Source organism: Herpailurus yagouaroundi, unplaced genomic scaffold (genome assembly GCF_014898765.1).
Source record: "Herpailurus yagouaroundi ecotype Mexico unplaced genomic scaffold, PumYag 100, whole genome shotgun sequence".
Taxonomy (NCBI): domain Eukaryota; kingdom Metazoa; phylum Chordata; class Mammalia; order Carnivora; family Felidae; genus Herpailurus; species Herpailurus yagouaroundi.
The window spans coordinates 41,304,238-41,320,302 of record NW_024412391.1 but is presented as its reverse complement, the minus strand read 5'-3'; the positions used below and the strand labels follow the sequence as shown (position 1 = coordinate 41,320,302).

General features: G+C 44.7%; 1 pseudogene; it reads right to left on the bottom strand.

Moving 5' to 3' along the window:
* Positions 1-507: 507 nt before the first annotated feature.
* LOC121028534 (peptidyl-prolyl cis-trans isomerase A-like) lies at positions 508-4,315 on the bottom strand (annotated as a pseudogene).
* Positions 4,316-16,065: the final 11,750 nt, after the last annotated feature.

Here is a 16,065-nt window from a genome sequence, read left to right as displayed (position 1 = left end):
CAAAACAAAACAAAAAAAAAAAACAACCCTGTTACTTAATGCAGTATGCAGCATGAAATACAGTTTTAACTTTAACTACAATTCAACAAACCTTTACTTAATTGCAACGATTTGTTCTAGGCCCTGAGGAGGGAACAGTCTTTAAAACGGGATGCTCTCTCTCAAAGAGCTCATTTCCTAAACAAAGTAATTAGACCTGTGTGATAAATGTTGCAAGTATATACGAGGGACAAGGGGGGGGGACACAGGGGAGGGAGAAATGAACTCTGGAGGGTTCAGGAAGTCTTTCTGCAGGAAAAAAGTGCTTGCGGTTTTGCGGGATGAGTAGGAGTTAGTCTTGCAAACGAGGTGGAGAACAGGACATCATTCCAGAGGGACAGAGGCAATACTGTGGGTAAAGGCATAGACAACCGATCTGTATGGGGAAGGCAGTGAGGTCAGGAGTCGATAAGACAAATTGGGAGAAAATGGTGGGGTCAAGAGCCTAATGGTGTTCATGAAGTCTTTTTAATTTTTAATTGAGATACAGTTTACAACCATAGGATCTGCCCTTTTAAAGTACCCTTTAAAAAATGGTTTTTAGTACATTCACAAAGTTGTACAACCATCACCCCTATCTAATTCCAGAGCATTTTCACCACCCCAAAAGGAACCCTGTCACCCCCTTTCTCCCTCCCCCTGGCTTGCTTCTGGAAAACACTAAGCCACGCTCTGTCTCTATGGATTCACCTACTCTGGACATTTTATATACATGGAATCATAGAATATGGGGCTTTTTCCATCTCGTTTCTTTCACGGAGCATAGTGTTTTCAAGTTTCATCCATTTTGTAGCATGTAACATTATTCCTTTTTAGGGTAGAATAATATTCCATTGTATTTGTTAATCAGTTGATGGCCATCTGGGTTGTTTTCACCTCTTGGCTATTACAAATAATGCTGCTATGAACATTTGTTTACACCCTTTTGCGTGACACATGTTTTTAATTCTCTTAGGTATGTACCTAGAAATAGAATTTCTGGGTCTCATGATTACTCTCTGTTTAACTATTTTCTGTTTGTTTAGTTCTTATTGCATAATCATAAACTTAACTCTGCAATCCAGCCAGACTTGGAGGAGAGTAAGGAAAATGTGGAACCCATAGAACTGCAGCGAAAGCACAAAGATTATCGAACAATTTGAGCAGATGGGGGTGAAGGGGGCTCTTCTGAGCTACAGAAGGAATGGTCTGGTAGTTAAGATAAAAACACAAGTCAAATGGTGATCTTCCTGCTGGTCTTGCCATTCATGGACCCAAAGTGTTTCATGGCTTCTACAACATACCCTCTTTCGCCCTGCCAAGACCACATGCTTGCCATCCAGCCACTCAGTGTCGGCAGTGCAGATGAAAGACTGGGAAGCATTTGTGTTGGGTCCAGCATTGGCCATGGACAAGATGCCGGGGTCCGTGTGCTTCAGAATGAAATTCTCATCATTGCATTTCTCCCCATCGATGGACTTGTCGCCAGTGCCATTAATGGTGTGGGAAGTCACTGCCCTGGCACAGAAATCCCAGAATAGTCCTATGAAAGCAGGAACCTTTAGAGCCAAATCCTTTTGGCCCAGTGCTCAGAGCACGAAAGTTCTCTGCTGTCTTTGGAACTTTGTCCGCAAACAGCTCAAAGGACACGCGGCCCAAGGGTTTGTTGTCCGTGGCGATGTTGGAGAACGTCATGGGGTTCACCACGGCTAGGCAGCGCAGGCAGCTCTGGGGTAGGGGTGTCTCCAAGGTCTCTGTTTAACTTTCCGAGGAACAATTAGACTGTTTTTCAAAGAGGCCATGCCATTTCCCATTTCTGTGAGCAATCACAAGGGGTTTCAATTTCTGCGCATCCTTACCCACACATGTTATTTCTGTCTTTTTTTATTCTACCCATCCTAGTAGATGATGGGTAGACTAATGATGTTGAACATCCCTCTGTGTGCTCATCGGCATTGGCAAATATTCTTTGGAGAAATGTATATTCAGATCCTTTGCCCATTTGTCAATTGATGCGAACCTCATAAAATTTACAAAGCTTTAGTTGGACTGACACCGAGAGAAGAATAAAAGTACTAAAATCGAGACATTACTACCAACCTTACGGGGAATTCTATGAACATTCGTATGCCAACAAATAAATCAACTGGATCTTCTCAAAATAAAAAATGTGCTTCAAAGGACACGATTACAGTAGAAAGACAACCCACAGAATAGGGGAAGATATTTGGAGATCATGTGTCTTGTAAGGTTTGCTCTCCGGCATCTATAAATAACGAACTCTTACAACTCAATAATAAGACAAATAACCCAATTGCTCTCAGGGCACAGGATTCATCCATCTTTGGTCTTACGCACAGAGTCATGAATATTCATTAAGTAAACTTCTTTCAATTGATTTTTTTCATTGTTTATAATAGCAAAGCGCTCGTGGCCTACACCACCGATGTGTGTGCGAAAGTAGCAGACACTGCAATGTCCTAACTGGGCCATTACCAAGTTACATCCAAAGACAAGCAAAGACATCAAGATTTGGGGCTGAAAAACGCTCTCAACACAATTGCTTAAACCCGCTACCGCTCTGGACAAGGAAAAAACGCTTCAAGTTCAGCTCCCAGACTGTGAAAGTGAGACCCAGGGGACCTGGGGTAAATTCAGCGTCTCTGTCTCTAATTTCCTAACCACATGTTTCCACTAGACTCAGAAGTAAACAGCATGAGGAAGCAGGGAAATTGCCTCACCCTCAAGCCGCTGCAAGCTCCTTCTCCTTCAGATCCATCGGAGCCTCCAGGGAAGAGGGTCCAGAGTTGGCTTCGAGGACTCATGCCCCTGCTGCCTTCAACGTGCCGTGTGGCCAGGGTCCCACTCCCACCGCTCCAGAAAGTTGAACAACGATGGACGCTCTCGCGTCAGGAATGGTGTCAGTCTTCATCCCACGCGAGCTGAGGGTCCTGAATGAACGAATCGTTCGTCAGTCCCCAAACCTGCTCCTTCTATCACCTTCTGGGGCGCTCTCTCTCCCGTTTGCCCTTCTACCCGCTCTGACCCCATCTTTCTTCCCCAGCTCCTCTTCTCCCACCAGCCCCTTCCCGTTTCTTGCAAGTGCATCCTAGGTTTCATATTTCATATTTTCTCCCTCCCTAGCTCCTCTCCCTTGGTGATTTTCAGCAACTTCCTCCTAGCACCGTTATCTATAGTGACCCAGTCTCTGTCCCCAGTCTCCACCTGTGAGCTCCACGCCTTGAGCCCTAACCGCCTGTGGGACGCTGACACTGACAACGGTTTTGAGCAAGTGTCTCCAACTCGACGTGCCTCGGACTGTACCAGCTCTCCCCCAAACCTGCTCCTCTTCTTGTCTTCCTTAGCTTAGTCCTCACATCACCCAGCCTGGATAATTCCGAGTCATGAAATATTCTCCCTCCCCCTCCCTCTGTCCCCATATATTCAATCCACTGCATTTCTGACAAAACCATTCCTGGACATCTCTCCTCTCCACCCCCCGCTGCCTTCCCAGCTATCTGCCCGACTGTAGGCACGGCCTCTCCTTCCCAATCTGCACTGCTACCAGAATCTGCTCTCATACACCCAAACGGGAACAGTGTCCGGCCTTCAGGTTTTTCCAGAGCTAGGGTGACTGGACGTCCCTGTTAGCCTGGACCAGGGCAGTTGTGTGTTGGGTGTTCTCTGATTCCATCTGGGCTACCTGCCCTTTTATTCCCAAAAGTGACCTAGATGGATGATGAATTACGTGGTCATCCTCTGACGGCTAACAGGATGAAATCCCAGCTCTTTTATCTGCCTTAGAGTCTGGCCCAGGCTAACTTTCTAGCCCTATCTTCTTCCACTCTGGCCACCTGCCATTCCCCAAACATACTGACCTGACCATCCCAAGCAGTTTCCTACCTTATCGCCACTGTCCATGCTGTTCTCTCTTCCTGAACGCCTTTCCCACTTATCAACTCCTCCTGAACCTTCACTGCCACAACAGCACCTCTTCTGTGACACCTCATATGCGGTCTGTCCCCATCCCCACCTGTCAGAGCCTGCTGCTCCCCATCCTCCCCCAGACCCCTAGCCGGTGACCCTGCAGAGGTTCAATTTGTTCACACCTCTGCCGCGGGTTCTTGGAATCCGGTACAACACCTGGAATGTTGCAGTCTTCAAAGGGTTTTGCAAGAGAGGATTTAAAGAAGCATGAAGTCAGGAGTATTTTCTCTGGCTCTGATTAGAATTAGGAGCTTTTATCCTTCATATGGGACTTGCTCGAGAAAATCCAACATGTCAGAGCCACGGCTGTTTCTTCGTCTATAAATTAATAAGGACAATAATTGCTGCTGCCCAAAGCTACCCATGTGAACTCAGTAGGGTAATAAAAACAGGTCCTGCTGTTGAAGTATAACACGTTGAAATAAAGAGTGAGATGAGCTTTGCATCTCCTGTCATCTGGCCCTCAGCCCGGGGCCTGTGGAGGGCGGGGGCAGGAGAAGTTTCTGAGCGCTGGCAGATGGCTAAATGGAGAATTACCTATGGGAGGTCAAAATGATTTATCACCATTCAAATGAAACTAACGTGAGGAATAACCATCTATTGATCACGTGCATGGGTCAAATACCGTGCTAAGAATGTTACATGCCGTCTCTTTATGTAAAGCCCATCTCGTAAGATGGATGTTATGATTTCCCATTTCACATTTGAAGAAGCCGAAGCCCAGAGAGGTTAAGTTCATTTGCCAAGGGCACCAGGCTAGTAAGTGGAGTTGGGATACATAATCATGCTACTGATAATGCACATGTATGTGTCTGAGTCCTTCGGAAGCGTGATGCTTGGTCCTCACAACCACTCCATGAGTTACCATCATCAGACGGGAAAACTCTTAAGTAGATGGCCCAAGGTCACATAGCTAGTAAGAAACTGTGCCAGGCACTTTACTCCAGAAACCACATGCCTGGTCACCACCTTTGCTGGCTTTCAGGTCTGTTTGATTTTGCTGTCTCGGCTTATTCTATGTTGCCAGCCTCCATCAGACACTCTACTCTTGTTCCTGAAAGTGTAGTCTGCAGACAAACAGTATCAACAACACCTGGAACGTACGTGAGAAAGAATCTTGAAACCCACTGCAGACCTAGGGAATCAGAAGGTGCATCATAACAAGATCCCGAGGTCCTGGTCTAAGCCCTTGGGTCTCAATCTTGTCTGCATGCTGAACTCCCCAGGGGAGCTTGAAAGTGTCCTGATGTTGGGGCTCCACGGACAGCGATTCTGTTTCATTGTCTGGGTGTGGTGTGAGTCCTGGGCTTTTTTTTTTTTTTTCAACGTTTTTTATTTATTTTTGGGACAGAGAGAGACAGAGCATGAATGGGGGAGGGGCAGAGAGACAGGGAGACACAGAATCGGAAACAGGCTCCAGGCTCCGAGCCATCAGCCCAGAGCCCGACGCGGGGCTCGAACTCACGGACCGCGAGATCGTGACCTGGCTGAAGTCGGATGCTTAACCGACTGCGCCACCCAGGCGCCCCAGTCCTGGGCTTTTAAAAAGCTTCCCAGGGGATTCTGATGTGATGCCAGGGCTGAGAACCACTCTCTTAAGCAAATACACTGTTGGTTCCTTCCTTCCCTCATTCCTTTATGTGCAACAGACCTCACTAAAGGGCACGCACAGCTTGCTGGGGAGATGGACAAAAAAAACCCCAATTACAATAGAGTAGAAGAAGCACTATGAAATCATTATTCCAGGGCCAGGAGAGACTCAAAGGAAGGCCCAATGTCTGGGTCTGCATGAAGGAATCAAGGCAAATTGCTCACAGGACTCTCAAGAACAGATAAGAGCTCTTGGATCTGCTGAGGGGGGTGGTGAGCTGGTGTGGGTGAAGGGAAGGTTCTGTGTTCTCTAGTAAATTGAGCTTTATAGAATTTTAAGCTAGAACAGATTACACAGATCACTTAATGAATCCAATGGTTTCCTAACATTTTTGACTATGGCCCGATTTAGGAGACACATTTTATGTGTTGGCCCAGAATATATACAGAGTTTCATGGAATAGTATTACCCTTCAATACATGTGATGCACTTTGATATCTTCTAGTCTTTCAACACACTTCTCTTTCATTAGATAAAAAAAAATCCTTGGGGCCCTTGGGTGGCTCAGTCGGTTAAGTGTCCAACTTTGGCTCAGGTCATGATCTCACCGTTCATGAGTTCAAGCCCCGTGTCGGGCTCTGTGCTGACAGCTCAGAGCCAGGAGTCTGCTTTGGATTCTGTGTCTCCATCTCTCTCTTCGCTCCCCCACTCATTCTCTCTCTCTCTCTCTCTCTCTCTCTCTCTCAAAAATAAGCATTAAAAAATTTTTTTTTAAGAAAAAAAAAAAATCCTGGGCATGCCTAACTGAACTGGTCTTCTGTTCCACTAACAGGTCATAACCTGCAGTTTAAAAGACCTGACTTAATCTCTTCCATTTTTTCCTTGAGGAAACAATGACCAAGAATATTTAGACAAGCTAGCCTGAAAGAGTAAGGAAAAGTGTATTTAAATCCCAGTGTAAAGAATTAGTCTTAGCAATAAAGAAACCCTTCTCTAGGGGATTAGTTGTTGGAGATTTCAGAAGGACTCGCCTTCTTTGGAAGTCCTACCAATTTTCTGGGAGGCTAAGACAGCCCTGTAGAGAAGGCAAAAGGGTGAATTAACAAATGAAGTGTCCAAGTACTTTCTAGCCCCACTAAAATATCCTAGATGGATGAATATTACTAAGCAAGAATTCTCAGTTTAGCTAGGTTTGGGGAGGAGTCAATGTCACCTGGAAGGCAGGGGGGAGGGGGTTGTGGAGAGAGCCCTATTAGACCCCCCCTGGGGGCCATCTAATATTCATGACTCCCAGCCATTCTGATATGCACACTGCCCCTTTAAGGCCAAAATTCCAGCTGACAATAAGCGCTACTGAGGTTGATGGAGGTCATTCACTCCAGTGCATTGGGACAGGCAGGAAAAACAAAGGTGAGAACCACTGATCTCTTGAGCAATGGTTCGCCAACTTTTTGGTTTCACAGGCCCATAAAAATTCAAACTGAGTTTAGGAATCAATAACAGGGTGCAAACGTTTATTGTGTCAAATAAGGAAGTAAAAAAGAAAAACCCAAATACACAAAAAAAACAAAACTCCCCCCCCCCCCAAACTACTGCCATCTACAACTATCATGAGGATAGAAGGGACATGATCTTAAACGAAAGGAAAGTCTTGCAAATTGAATACATTTAATTTTAAGAAAATTTTTTAGAGTTTATTTTCATTTATTTTGAGAGAGAGAGAGAGAGAGAGGGAGCGAGAGGGGGAAGGGCAGAGACAGAGGGAGACAGAATCCCAAGCAGGCTCCGCGCTGTCAGCACAGGGGCGGATGCGGGGCTCCAACTCACACACTGTGAGATCATGACCCGAGCCAAAACCAAGGGTTGGACGCTTAGCTGATGGAGCCACCCAAGCACCCCTCCCTTTAACAAATTTTAAAGAAATGTTTAATTATGGTAACTATACATAAGACAAAATGTATCGTCTTAACTGTTTTTAAGGGTACAGTTCTATGGCGTGAATTAAATTCAATTGCTGTGCGACCAATCTCCAGGGCTCTTCATCTTGCAAAACTGAAAATCTGTATCCGTTAACGAGTCACGAAATCCTCCTCCCCGCAGCCCCTGGGAGCCATCATCCTACTTTCTGCCCTATGAATGTGGCTACTCTCTAGCTACCTCATATAAGTGGAATCATACAGTATTTGTCTTTTTGAGACTGGCTCATTTCACTTAGTGTAATGTCCTCAAGGTTCATCCCTGTTGTAGCACGTGTCAGAATTTCCTTCGTTTTGAGGTCTGAAGCCATTAGCTTGATTACACTAAATATGAAAAACAAGACAGTTCCTATTATTCAATTTATCACGTCATCATCATTTCAAATTTGACTGTAAGTCACAGTCATTCTAATATTGGGCATTGAAGGTAACAGACACTTGTTTTTCCCCTTATATGAAGTCTGTGTATATCAAGCTAAGTAAATTTTCTGCATGGTGGGGCTTTGAAAAAAAAAATTTTTTTTTGGAGTGGTATGTACATTTTAGGTTCTTTGTGAGCTACAGAGGAAATTCTTTTCCTACTGAAACTCATGAGTTATTATCAAACAACCTTAATTCAGTAGAACAAAAATCCTACCGTATTAAAATGAAATCCTAACCGTAGCTGTCATTCTCCTCATTATTACTGGTCTTGGCAGGGGGTGCCTGGGTGGCTCAGTTGGTTGAGCGTCCAACTTCAGCTCAGGTTATGATCTCACAACTCATGAGTTCAAGCCCCGCATCGGGCTCTGTGCTGACAGCTCAGAGCCTGGAGCCTGCTTCAGATTCTGTGTCTCCCTCTCTCTCTGCCCCTAACCCACTCACATTCTGTCTCTATCTCTCTCAAAAATAAACATTAAAAAAAAAAGTACCGGTCTTGGCAGTATTTTTCACTTCTTCACCCAATCATTGGTGGGAGATGGTGATGAAGAGATAACACAATTTATTAGTAGTATGCCATCTGTTTAAAAAATATGCTGGAGAAACCAGATAGACGTACATTTGAACCTTTAATTGAAATGTTTTACTGAAGAAATTAAAGATCTCCTCTAATTCCTCCCTAGAAGTTCAGTGAATCACAATCTCAATGTATTACAAGTTCTGAAAAGCAACAAATTGTCTTTTCCAAACCTATGAGTCTGTTGTTTGCACAAGTCCTATCTGAAGTTCCTTCCTATTTTTCTTTCCTTTTTTTTCCTCGCCTCACGGAAGTAACTGAATTCTGGAAATGCTTTTACCGCTCATATTTTTGACGGTGAAAACTGAATCAGAAGATGCCTAATGGACTTTTTTCCCCCCATTTTGCCCTGTCTCTGCAAAATATGTGTTTTTAGTGCAGCACATTTTATTTTCCTATTTGTATGAATTGCTTGAAGCTTGATATTAACATGTCACGGAAGAAAATGCTCTACAGGTATGAAAAAAACACATCGTAAGATCTAATTATTTCATGATGTTTAGGTCTGTTTGTTTCAGTGAGAAGATTGTAAGAGTGTTTTGGACATTAGTGTGCTAGAGGTTAGTATTTGTTCATCTGTAGTTAATGTGCACGTTTTGCCCATGAGAATGATAGGAAAATGTATCTGCCTCCAATCATTAGGATTAGACCTGTGGAATCTTCTTTCATGCCCACTGCTACTGATGTGGGCCAGCCTCTCATTAATTTTTTATTCTGGTAAGATATACACAACATAAAATTTATCACTTTAAACATTTTTAAGTATAGAGCTCAGTGGCATTAAGTACATTCACATTATCATACAGCTAATCATTTTCTACCTGGGTTGCTGCACTAGCCTTTAAAATCTAGCCTTGTTATGGGATGCCTGGGTGGCTCAGTCAGTTAAGCATCTGACTTTGGCTCAGGTCACGATCTCACGGTTGGTGAGTTTGAGCCCCATGTCGAGCTCTGTGCTGACAGCTCAGAGCCTGGAGTCTGCTTCAGATTCTGTGTCTCCCTCTCTCTGCCCCTCCCCTGCTCATGCCTCTGTCTCTCTCTTTCTCTCAAAAGTAAATAAACGTTTAAAAAAAGTTAAAAATTCAGCCTTGCTTCTAATTTTGCCCCCATTACGGAAAGACATAGAAATCTTACCTCTGTCGACTTATTTTCACCATGTGCATAGGGAAAAAATGGGAAAAAAATGGATGGGGCATTCTTTGCCATTTCTTCTGTGCTTTCGGCTTCAGAATTGATGAAAACCTAATGGGGATCAAGTTCTAGGGGCAAAGAAGGGCATACGTACCTGCCGCCCTCGTTCCATCCCTGATGCGGGTTATTTCTTGCTCGGGACATCACACCCAAAGCAATTGTTCTGTGAACCTAGAAAATATACATGCTTTTAAAAACTCATTTGGCATTCAAGTGTCTAACCACCGGAAGCACGAAAAGGTTTTTAGAAGTAAAATGTTTTAGCTTTACAATGTGTGCAAATAATCATTTCAAAAACTTAAGAGCTAGGACTCTCAGGTGGTTAAACTTGGACAGGTTCACACAAGTGGTAAAGGAGCCTGCCTTGCCCCGGGCCCCACCGGTGGGGGAGCTGGAATCCCCTGGTCTGCACTGAGTCTTGAGTCCTGGAGAGGGGTGGGGGGTGGGGGGTGGGGGGGAGGACTTGTGCTTTAGAAACAGGGAGCCCATCCATGCAGCCGGCTCAGGTTTCAAGCCTTTGGCAGTGCAGTTTTGTATCACTAGATGTCAGTGTGGGCTTTCACAGCTGCCACCTTCTTTCCTCTGTGGGACTCGTACCAGACTTCACCCAGGGGCCTGCCTCAAGTCCTGGCATATGCAGGCCTATCTTCAGAACCGCAATTTCACCAAATCTATCGTCCGCTTTTGAATTTTTAAAACACAAAGACCCCAAGACTGCTCCTTTTAATGCTATGGCCTTCTGATCTCAATGCTTGCGTTTAGAAGGCGGTCTGAGAGGCTGTTGTGACGCAGGTAATGGGACGTCATTGGGGCTATGCTCCACATGGGGTCTTTTAAAAGCACCGTAGATACTTACTGGTAGTGCCCAGCTGCAGGAGACCACAATGTCCTATGCTACCAGGGCTCAAGAGTGGGGCAGGGAGCCAAGAAGAAATACGTATGATCCACCACGTAAAGATTTAAGGATTTCATGGTCATGTTTATTAGATTTTTTTCTGGTTTTCAGGCAGATTATAGCCGGGGGCTAGGGGGCGTTCTGAAACCTTAAAGGATAGTCATTAGTTTCCCGTTGCTGCTGTAACAAGTTACCACAAACTTTGTTGCTTAAAACCACAGAAATCTATCATCTTATGGCTCTAGACAGAGCTTGGAAATCCCAAATGGGTCTAACTGGGTTAAAGTCAAGATGTTGGAAGATCTGTGCTCTTCTTGGAGGCTCTCGGGAAGGATCTGTTTCCTTGCCTTTTCCCGTTTCCAGAAGCCACTGGCATTCCTTGGCTTGCAGTCCCTTTCTGTGTTCAAAGCCAGCAGCGGCCAATCAGGTCTTCCTTGCACCGCACTCCACTTCCTCTGTCCCTCCTCCTCCCTCTTTCACTTTCGAGAACCCTTGTCCTTACATGGGGCCACTCAGACAATCCAGGACAATCTCCCTGTCTCAGGTTCCTTCATTTATTTGCACCTGCAAAGTCCTTCTTGCCACAGACGGTAACATATTCACAGGGATGAGCGCATGGACATCTTTAGGTGGGCATCTTTCTGCCTATCGTAGTCATCATTTTAAAAATAATAAACGATGCAATGTTTGAGGTGATGAGCCTTTTAATAGCCTAATTTAGTGTAATAGGACCCTGCTGTTTGTACCGTAGACCGTGTTAGAAAATAACAAGCCCTGGATTTCCTTCGTTCCTGGAATGTTAACAATGAAGAAAAATAAATTTGCCACGCCTAGCATTAATATTTGGTCGCCCTCCAATCTGACTGCACAGCACTAACTCTGCTGCCCCTTGTGACTCCCCATTTTCGGGAGGTCTCTCCTAGGGATGGCACCCAGCTAGTACAGGGCGAACACACACGGAGAACAGGAGACGTGGCTCCAGCGCTGACAAGCATTGTGCAAGAAGCAATCCGGGGCTCGGAGAAACCTGACTAAAGTAACCCACGTACCCCTCCATGAAAATTCCACATCGGCTGGGTGTCCAAAGCCAAGAGAACTTAACCCCATGCCTTGCCACAACCTAAAGGCCGGTTTTGTTCTGCTTTGTAAACCTGACTTGGTCTCCCTACTTCTCACACTTGATCTTTCCCCCATATTTCCCACCTAGCGATACCAGGGACCAGAAAGCTTACCTGTCACCCTTGAGCGTCCCTTCTCGGTCATGCACAAAATCCAATTGGTTTCCAAGACATGTGGAGGCTTCTCTCTCTCTCTCTCTCTCTCTCTCAGTTTATTTATTTATTTTCAGAGAGAGAGAGAGAGAGCCTGCGAGCAGGAGAGGGCAGAGAGAGAGAGAGAGAGAGAGAGAATACCAAGCAGGCTCCATGCTGTAGAGTTTGAATCTGCCCTACATCAGTCTCTTCTGCATCACTCTTTTTCCCCCTCCTATGAATAAATACTCCAAAATGCCTCCTGAGTTATCCTTCTAAACTGTAAATACAATCACGCTACTTCCCTGTTTGCAGGGTGGTTCCCTTTTGCCTTCTGGAATGATTCCAACCTCTTAGCCCAGCGCCCCAAGCCTCTTAGACTCTGCCTCAACCTACTTTCCCAGGCTGTTCGCTCACCTCAAGGCCTCCTACTCTTCATTCCAGCTACAATGAGCTGCTTGCAGCACTTCAGAGGCTCAAAGCTCTCCCTCGCTTCATGTTCCCTCGGCCTGGAATGCCTGTGGTTGCTTAAGCCAGCTCTCTCTCTCTCAAGACTCAGCCCACTATCACTTCTGGGAATGCATCCTTGTCCTTCACCCAACCCCCATCCCTGCACTCAGCTCCTGCGTGCACTTACCACACTGCACTCGATACATCTCATTATTTATGTCTGTGTTCCTGATGATAAGCTGTAAGGTTCTTGGAGGCAGGGACCCTGTTTGATTTAACTTTGCATCCCCTGTGCTAAACACAGGGCCTGACATATTACTGACGTGCAGTCGCTTTTGGTTTAAGGAACGAAGACATCTCCGGTTTGGGTCCCAAGGTATCCTGATGTCTCCAGGCACCAGGGACAGACTCAGATCGGGACTATGTTCTGAAACCTCCCCAGTTTAGGCCTGTGGCCTCTAGAGTACAGCCAGAGAGCCCAGCTGGCTTTTGGGAAATGGGGGGTGGGGCAGGTTGAACTGAACAGTAGCTTTTATTGCTCTGGATTTTTGTTTTGTTTTGCTTTGGTTTTTTGTGTTTTTTGTGTTTTTTTTTTTTTTTTTTTTTTTCTCGTTTCCCAGGAAAGTTAGTCCCGCAATTATGAGCTTACCACTTCCAATCTGGCCCAACCTGAGAGCATATATCAATCAGTAGCAACTCTAAGGGAATCGACCACCTAAGGCACGGGCTGCCCTGGCCCAAGAGTGCAGAAGACAGCAAATGTGGCAGAAGACAAACGTAATGTGGTAATAGCAGCCTGTTAAGTCAGTAGTAATTCAGGACATGCGTTATCACCGCTAGCCCTCGTGATCCCCAGCAGTTACTGAATGTCTTGTGTGTGCACGCTGTCTGGGAGCTCTACAGGCAGGCACTGTAGGGACTTAAAAATAAAACAGAAACAGAGTTTCCGTACTTGGGAGGCTTGTGCAATCTATAGGCCAAAAATAGGGAGCTTGCCTTTACTGGGGCTTTTGGCTACCTCTGGGGGGAGGGGGGGAGGAGGTGGTAAGGGAAAATGTCTTATAAGACTTTTTAATCATTCATGTCTAACCATAGTGATTTAAACCAGTGGTAGGAAGCAGGGATGAGAGAGCATAGGCATTGGGGGCGGAGCCACATGCATTATGCAGCAGAGAACTATTTTTTCCCCAGATTCTTCTTCACTTCAGTAGGCTGGGAAAATTCCCTTGATACTGACCCCGTGTCACACCTTTCCACTGAGCGTTATACCTTTTCAACAGTAGGTCCCTAATAAAGATCAGGGATTCCTTTGAAAACGCTAGGTACGGAAGCTGAGCGATTTCTTCATAATGGAGGAACAGTAGCATGGGTTGTGGTGGTTTTGTGTTAAGGGTTTTAAAATAAGGGCTTTTAACGATTTTTTTAAAAATACTGTTCGTTGGGGCGCCTGGGTGGCGCAGTCGGTTAGGTGTCCGACTTCAGCCAGGTCACGATCTCGCGGTCCGTGAGTTCGAGCCCCGCTTCGGGCTCTGGGCTGATGGCTCAGAGCCTAGAGCCTGTTTCCGATTCTGTGTCTCTCTCTCTCTCTGCCCCTCCCCCGTTCATGCTCTGTCTCTTTCTGTCCCAAAAATAAATAAACGTTGAAAAAAAAATTTAAAAAAAAAAATACTGTTCGCAAGCCAAAGTGGATTGAAAGTAGAGCATAATATAAATATTTAAGCTCTGATTACTACTTTATGCCATTTTGATAAGAAAGAATTAAGTTATTTTTATATAATAAAGATAGGTGCTGACATTGTGTCTCGACCTGTATTTAGAAAGGAAAATGATTCAGAATCTATGTTTAACATGGCTTAGGGATCTGGTCACCGATTGATTAACATGAAGTGCTTTTACAGCACATTTAATCCTATTCAGGACCCCAAAGTCTCCTTAGTGGAAGTGTAATTTAACTGCCCTCTGGAATCAAAAGATATTTTTTAAAAAGTTTTAATTTTTTTTTAAATGTTTATTTATTTTTGAGACAATGCGAGAGACAGCGTGCAAGCAGCGGAGGGGCAGACAGAGGGAGACACAGAATCTGAAGCGGGCTCCAGGCTCTGAGCTGTCAGCCCAGAGCCCGACATGGGACTTGAACTCACGAACCTCAAGATCATGACCTGAGCCGAAGTCGGACGCTTAACCGACTGAGCCACTCAGGCACCCCCAAAAAGTTTTTAATATTAGAGATTTCAAATAGATAATCCTGGTCTCTCAGTGATAGTTTCTTTTCAAATTTCATTGAGATATATATGCATGCACACCCATCCGTCCCATGGTAGAAAGATATAGGCTGGCCATCATGATATGTCAGAGTGTCCTCAAGATTCATGATGTACATATTTCTTAGTAAATCACTACTAAACAATTATCACCCATAAAGCATTAAGTGTCAATGATGCATTCAAATTACACAAAGTGGACGGGACACCTGGGTGGCTCAGTCGGTTAAGCATCCGACTTGGGTTCAGGTCATGATCTCACGGTTCGTGACTTTGAGCCTCTCATCAGGCTCTCTGCTGTCAGTGTGGAACCTGCTTCAGATTCTCAGTCTCCCTACCCCACCCCCCCTTCCCGGCTTGTGCGCTGTCTCTCTCAAAAATAAAAATAAAAAATAAACATTTAAAAATTAAAAAAATAAAATTGCACAAAGTAGTAAAATCAGTACCAGTATTGGTATATGTGACAATATCACGACCTGCTACAGATCGTATGCAAATTAGTACAATTTGCTAGAGATAATGACACTGAGATACAAATTCGTGTATCTATTAACAAATTTCAAAGTCTTTTCAAACAGAGACTGAGTCACTTGAGACTCGCAACTCCTCCGTGAGACTGGTATTATGATCATCTGTGTTTTACAGAGGAAACAGGTTTAGCCAGGTTCACTAGTTTGCCCTAAATCCCACAGTCAGCGCTAGACAGAGCCAGGACCTAACTCTGGCCTGAGCTCGCCCACTTCATGGTGGGTGCACTTGTACTCCTGTAGCACTTGGCTCCTTCCTTTGGAAGACAGGCATGATTGATTAAAGCATCAATGCGAGTAAAGGGAAAAGAGAATTTGGCGTACTCAGAGAAAAGTAAAAGTGTGTTAAGGGCATTGTATACATTATGGATGTTCTCTGTAAAAAATTACCCAACGATGTGGTCCCTAAATATTCCTCTAAACTAACTTCAGTTTTACAATGTAAGAGACAAGTTTCTAATCACCACTAAAATCCTAAGCAGCGTTTTCTGTATTAAGATGTATCAAGATAAATTTTAGATGGTCCATTTATGTCTTTAAAGAAATGAAACCTATTTAAAGATAGGTAATAATACGGACAGTCCTATAGTTTGGTAAAGAGACTGGGTATTGTAAAAGAAAAGAGACAGAGAAAGAGAGTTTGTAGTGTGTAACACTAAAAAACAAACAAACAAACAAACAAACAAACCAGGCAAAACCATGGCCATCTTTTACCTACTATAATGAGAGGAAATGTGGGCTGGCAGAGACCTTGGCAAAAAGTGCTGAAGTCCTGCTGCCTGCAGGAGGGCCTTAAGACTGTGCCACACAGGGGCACCTGGCTGGCTTAGTTGGTAGCGTAGGCGACTCTTGATCTGGCGGTCAAGAGTTCGAGCCCCTCGTTGACCGTAGAGTTTGCTTAACATAAATCAGTAAGTAAATA